The sequence below is a fragment of the Panthera leo genome, chromosome E2 (genome assembly GCF_018350215.1).
Source record: "Panthera leo isolate Ple1 chromosome E2, P.leo_Ple1_pat1.1, whole genome shotgun sequence".
Classification (NCBI taxonomy): Eukaryota; Metazoa; Chordata; class Mammalia; order Carnivora; family Felidae; genus Panthera; species Panthera leo.
In genome coordinates, this window is record NC_056693.1 from 51,509,638 (window position 1) to 51,516,138 (window position 6,501).

The following is a 6,501-nucleotide window of genomic DNA, read 5'->3' on the forward strand; positions in this document are numbered from 1 at the left end:
GATTAAGCCAAGGCAGACAGGAGGGATCACACGAGGGAGGGCTTTAAATGCCCGACCAAGCAAATTAGTGTTCATCCTGCAGACAGCAGGCAAGCATGAAAGAGTTAAAATCAGGGTATTGACGAGATCACACATGGCTGAAGAAAGGTCCTTCTGGTGACAGCGTGGAGGCTCTTTTGCAAAAGCTCAGCACCATTAAATTAATGTTTAGTGCGTTGTGGGTGTTAGAATAAATATCTGCTCAGTGTTTCTCATGCACCATCACTCTTGAACTGCCGTGGAGAAAGGGACCCAGAATCACAAGATGTTCTGTTCCAAGCAGATGCCACTCTGATCGGAGTTGGGGGCACAGCTGTTCAGTGGTAATCAACATGCCGTTGCTGCTTCAATCCTTTTTCACTAAAGAGGAGACGCCAGGTATTAAATGGCAAGAGAGCTCTTGGCACGGCCCGCCTGGAAGGCATCTTCATTCCTTCGAGGCGAGCTCAGTCTGTTCTCCGCTCAGGGCTTCTGAGCCTCAGAAGATTTGTGCCAGTCACAGCCATCTGCCTTTTGAATGGGCACCTGCGGGCAGTTCTGGTGGTCAGCAGGGTTGAGGAGCACTGGGCTGGCCACTTGAGTTGTCCTTGGGAAGCTTGAGATCCGTGAATCATCTGGGGCAGTGTAGGTAGACAACCATGACTTTTCCTGGCTTGTCTGGAGACGGGGACGACAATGAAGAAGCTGATGGTGACAATGACTGTTCAACCACTCCCTCTGTGCCTAGCTCTTGCTTTACCTACACTGCCTCTAGTCTTTACAAGAGTGTTCCTAAAACTTTTGAGTGTCACCCACAGGAAGGAACTCATTTTATACCGTCATGCATTATACCCATCTATGTGCGTAAACGCTGCACGAAACTACACGCTCTGTGTAATCCACTATGGCATTTTCCACTCCATTCTATTTCATTTCATATGTTTTAAATTTCTTTGAATGTGTATTTATTTTCGAGAGCGAGAGAGAGACTGAGCATGAGTGGGGGAGGAGCAGAGAGAGAAGGAGACACAGAATCCGAAGCGGGCTCCAGGCTCTGAGCTGTCAGCACAGAGCCCGATGCGGGTTCGAACTAACAAACCGTGAGATGGTGACCTGAGCCAAAGTCGGGCGCTCAACCGACTGAGCTACCCAGGTGCCCTTATTTCATTTCATTTTTTAGATGTTGGTCGTCGTGTCCTAAATTGATTTAGCGATCTGCGTTCAAGAGTCAAAAGGGAGTATGCTTGTCCCCACCCTCCTAGCAAAACAATCAAGGGTGACACGTATTGAGCACCGTGCCTCGGGCACCAAACATCCCAGTCCACTGCAAACTCCGCGTTCCTCCCATCCTGTCACCCTGTGCCCCAAGGCACAGGGCCTCTGCTGTTGGGAGAAATGCCTCAGCGCCACAGAGAAGGGACAATCACAACCACAGCAGTGACATCATAAATATCAACAGCCGGCACCATTTAAGCCTTGTTGACACAACAGCCGCTGTGCTAAGCGGACGTGTAATGTGCTTCCTGCTTCGAGTGTTGGACACGTACCGCCAGAGACACAATGCAGCACATGGAGCGTGCACTGAACTAAGCACCGGAAGCTTTGCCGTCTGCCCGGCTCCCATCCCTGACCCGTCCTCACCGATTCCGGCCTCAGATCACTTAACTGGGCACGGAGGCCAATTACTGGTGCGACACCAGCAAAAACATCTAAGAGTCACATTAAGGATCAGAAGCGCTAAATCCCTTTGTAAACTGGACAAATGTCAGTTCTTTACTCATTTACCATTCTCGAGAGGCCCCCTTTGCAAAGAAGATGGAAAAAATGCCAAGCCCTCAGCTTTGTTCTCTCATCAAAGAAGGCAAATAGGAGTCTTGGCGTTCCTTGCTTCAGGAAAAAAAAAAAAAAAAGCCTGACACAAGTGGGGATTTTGCCAAAAACAAAAAAAAACAAAAAAACAAAATCTGGTTTCCTTCCAAGAAAGGTACTGCCGCGGTCATCCGCCTAGCTGACACTTCAAGTGGGGATCGGTCCCTTCCAGAGCCTCTGGGGCTGGAGGCCGGGAGTCTGGCTCTGTCCATGCGCCTTCCGCCTGTTCTCAGCTCTTCCGGCAAGGCCTCCGCTCACCAAAACTGGAGGACAAAGGGGCAGAAGGTGCATGAGAAATCCAGAGCCCGGTCTCGGGAGGAAAAGCTCTAGAGACTCTTGAAGAACAGGCCCCAGATGGAGAGACACCAGGAACTCCGCTAACGGAGCCGGCTGAGATCAGGGTGCGTGGGAAGCGTGGGTGGGAGAGGGAGACACAGAACCCGCAGCAGGTTCGATTATCCTTCGGTCGTGTCCCTCCGCTGCCCTCTGACCTCCGACCTTTGTCCCCGCTGTCCCTTCCCCTGTATGTCTGCTCCGTGCTCCCGTCTCATCCGCATGGTGGCCGTCCTTTGGTGCTGCCTCAACTTTGTTACGCCAACCTCTGGCCTTTCTCTCTCCCCCTTCTCCTTCCCCTTCCCTGTCCCTGTCTCTCTGTCTGTCTCTTGGTCCACAGCACTTTTCTAGCACTTCAATTCACTTCGTTGTAAATATAGCCTCCGAGACTGCAACACACTCAGGTTCCTAAGAAACAGAACCGTAGAAAGAGTGTGGATTCAAATCTCGCTCTGCCCCTTGCCAGCGGTGTAGGCAAATCCTTTATACGATTCCGCACGAGCCCTGATGGGATAACACCTGGGGTCTGGGCCACGGGGCTGGGTTTTAATCCTGGTTCTAGCACGTGGCACACAGCATGCATTCAGAAGCCACACACTAACATCTGTAGGTCTTAGCATCCACATCTGTAAACTGAGGAAAGGCGAGCACCCTCTTCCTGGGGCAGCTCTGAGGATCGGCGAGGCGACTGCACGCACGCGATGACACCATGGCTGTCTGAGGGTCACCTTCGCCGTCCCTGGACCGCTGTGAGGATGGAAGGAAAGGCGGTGTGTGACGTCCCTAGCACGGTCCACGGCAGCGTGAGCGACTCGACAGCCGTGATCCCTGTGCCTGGCTGGGCAAAACAGACACCCTCCCTCCTTCTTGCTCATTCTTGAGGGTCCTCTCTGTGCCTCACGATGTGCTTTGCCCATAGCAGGCTCTTGGCTGGCATTTATGAAGAGGAGAACACCGCTTCGGGAGCAAGTTAATGGAGACCCGGCCGGCCCACGTCTCCTAAGGTGGGTTCCAGGAGGGGGGAAGATGCCACAGGAAGTCAGCTTGCCGCCGATGAGAAGTGTTCAGGAGATGTAGGGGCGGGGCACTACAACCAGAGTTTGGCAGGCGAATAGCTCACATCTCCTTGAATGAATCCATTCATTCACTCACTTACTCACTCATTCATTCATTCAGTAATAAATGAGGCCACTCCTCTCCTTCCCTGCATTTACTAAACCCAAGGAAATCTTTTGTCTCCCATCATCTCCCCCTGAAACATCAGCTTGGCCAGACTCAAAGGCCTTACTCTCAGCAATCCAAAACACCAGAGTCATGAGGACAGACCACTCTTGCCAGACAGACTGCGGAGCAACAAGGAGACTTGTAGCTGACGCAGCATTTCCCCTGCGTACAACACAACCAGCCCACGGCCTCGTGGAAAAACACGGGGCATGACGCCAGGTTCCTGCGCTGTGGCACCAAACGCTCTCAGCTTGCTGTGCGCCTGCGGGTGAGTCACTACCTCTCTGAGCGGACAATGCCACCATGCCTGTTCCTACGTAGATATGACGCCACCATCAACAGAGCCCCCACACTCTGCTGGGTACTTTGTATTCATTATCGCGTTTAATCCTTACAACAGCGCTGTGTTGGGATTTGAACCAGAGTGGATCTGACTCCAGATGTCATGTTTTTCGATTTTTCAGAAGCCAGTTGGCTTGTGTATCACCTCCATGATTTTTGCCATAAAAAAATGCCATCCTGCACCCCCACTGATATTTTCAAACTTACAGACACTTATCCTAAAGGGAAACTATATTTCGCTACCATGGAAGGAACACCAATATATCGCTGGCCACCAAGAAAAGACGAACTCAAAAGGAGGAACAAAACAACGCTATAAAATGCTAGCCAGATATCGGTATGAATCCAGGGCTCACAGAAAACAGCTGATGCTCTCACATGGGAAAACCGAGGAGGATTTAATGGGGACATTATTAACTAAGATGTAGAACAAGGTTAAGGGAAATGAACCTGGCAAATGTCGGGAGCAATTACCCACTAGGGTAGGCTTGATGGATTTAGCAGATCAAGACACGGGATGTCTGGTTAAATTTGAGCTTCAGAAAACAGCAAACAATTTTTTCAGTATAATTATGCCCCATGCAATATTTGCTATCTGCTTGTACTAAGAGTATTTGTTGTTTGTCAGAAACACAAATTGAACTGGCCTTCCTGCATTCTTCGCGCAAAGCTGCCCTAGGAGGGATGGAGCAGGAGAAGTTATCAGAACACACGAGGAGTTCGGTATCTGGAGAAGAACCCGTGGGGCAGGGTAGGACCCGGAGGAATGAAGATCCGAGCTCTCGCTCCTCCTGCTGGTATTTCCCATTTCTAGAACAATCCAGAAACTGGCGCGCAAGTGAGTCTGTGGACAGTCTTCCAAAGGTTTCCACGGAGATCAGCCTCGAGGGGCACAGAGCAGGGTAGAGAGAGGAGAAGAGTGGATCCGGAGGGCCCTGGCACACCTCCAGGGTATCTGAGCCCGAAGTCTAATTTCTTACAGTTAAAACTTTAGCAAGAGTTAGAGAGGCGTCGAATATTTGCTAGCACCCAACCTGATACTATCTCCTTAACTTAGCCAGAAAGTATGGAAAAAGGAAAAATAACCTCCTCGTGAAGCGACTGCTGTTATTTAATGTCACGGCGATGTACCACCAAAGATTATCATGTGCGCGGCCGGCGCTTTGAGAAACCCTGCTGTAAAGTCACCTCTGCAGGGGTAGGACTGGGGTCAGAGGAGGGAGGCACTCACATTGGGTGCACAATTAAAAAAATGTTTTTAATGTTTATTTTTGAGAGAGAGAGAGAGAGAGAGAGAGAGAGAGAGACAGAGCATAAGCAGGGGAGGGGCAGAGAGCGAGGGAGACACAGAATCCAAAGCGGGCTCCAGGCTCCAAGCTGTCGGCACAGAGCCCAGTGCAGGGCTTGAACCCACGAACCATGAGATCGTGACCTGAGCCAAAGTCGGATGCTTAACCCACAGAGCCACCCAGGCGCCCCTGGGTGCACATTTTAAAGGGATGCCAAAAAAGTAATCAAGGTCAACAGTCGTCTAATGCATGATTTCGAGAAATCAGAATAATGCAAATATCCAAGATTACCGAAACATCGATGTTTTAATAAAGACAGGATCCACCCCCGTGTCTGCATAACTCATTTTCACTTGCATCCCCCTAACCCCGCGTCTTAGGCAGTGTCTGCACTTGGGGGGTGTGGTAATACCAGTACTTTTCACATCTAAGGAGTACTTTTTAATTATTAACACCTTATTTGAAGTTCCCAGCAATCTATGAGGGAGCCAGGAACAGTCATGCCTGTTGTATAGTCAGAGATGAGTGGTTTTAATCATGGACCTGGGTTCAAAGCCTGTATCTGCCTCCTAGACGTGTGTGACCGGGGACAACTTGCAAATTTACCTTCCCCAGGAGCCTGAGGTCCTTCAGCTGCCCCACTGCGCCTTGCCCTCTCCCTTCACTACAGAGCCACTCAGCACCCACTGAAAGGTCACTTCTAGAACTGGCAGGGAGAGCCCCTCTCTGCTGAAGACTCTTTATTTCCTACCAAACTCATTTGCTCTCATTCAGTTGAAGAGGCTTTCACTGGTTGACTTATTTCCGGTCTTATCCGTGAAAGGAGCGGAGGGAAGGTACGCGGAGGGACTAGACAGTCATTTTCCACCATATGCACAGCGAAGCAAAGAAAAGGGTCAGAATAAAAAAGCAAATTTACAGAGGGAAGCAAGGAGAAAGCACCGTACCCCCCAGAGACCGAGAAAATGCCAGGAGGGGTTTCAGACTTCCTTGTCGGGAGTCCCATCCACCCCTGGAGTCCTTCCAAACACCACCTGGCTTTTTCTTTAAGCCCATTTTTAAAGGTTTTCTTTTGCTTTTTAACAACGACAGTAATGAAAAAGCAAAAACCATTTTCACGGCAACCTAATTAATTCACCTGTAGCTCTTGGAGTCTCCATTGCTTCTCCTGTGCGGAGTGAATTTTCCCCTCTCCAAACAAGAGGTAAAATTGAACTATGAGGCTCGTAAAATATGCCAAATAAATATTCATCATTGCCTCATCTGCTTATTCAAAATCCCTCCTGGATATTTACAGATTTTCTTGTACAGATTCTAAAGCGTATAATCCTTCCATACCTCCTGAGCTTTGAACAGAGGAGCAAATCACACCAAATGTAGTTTTCAACTCTCTGAACAATTCTGATTGCTGTGACCATGAACGTAT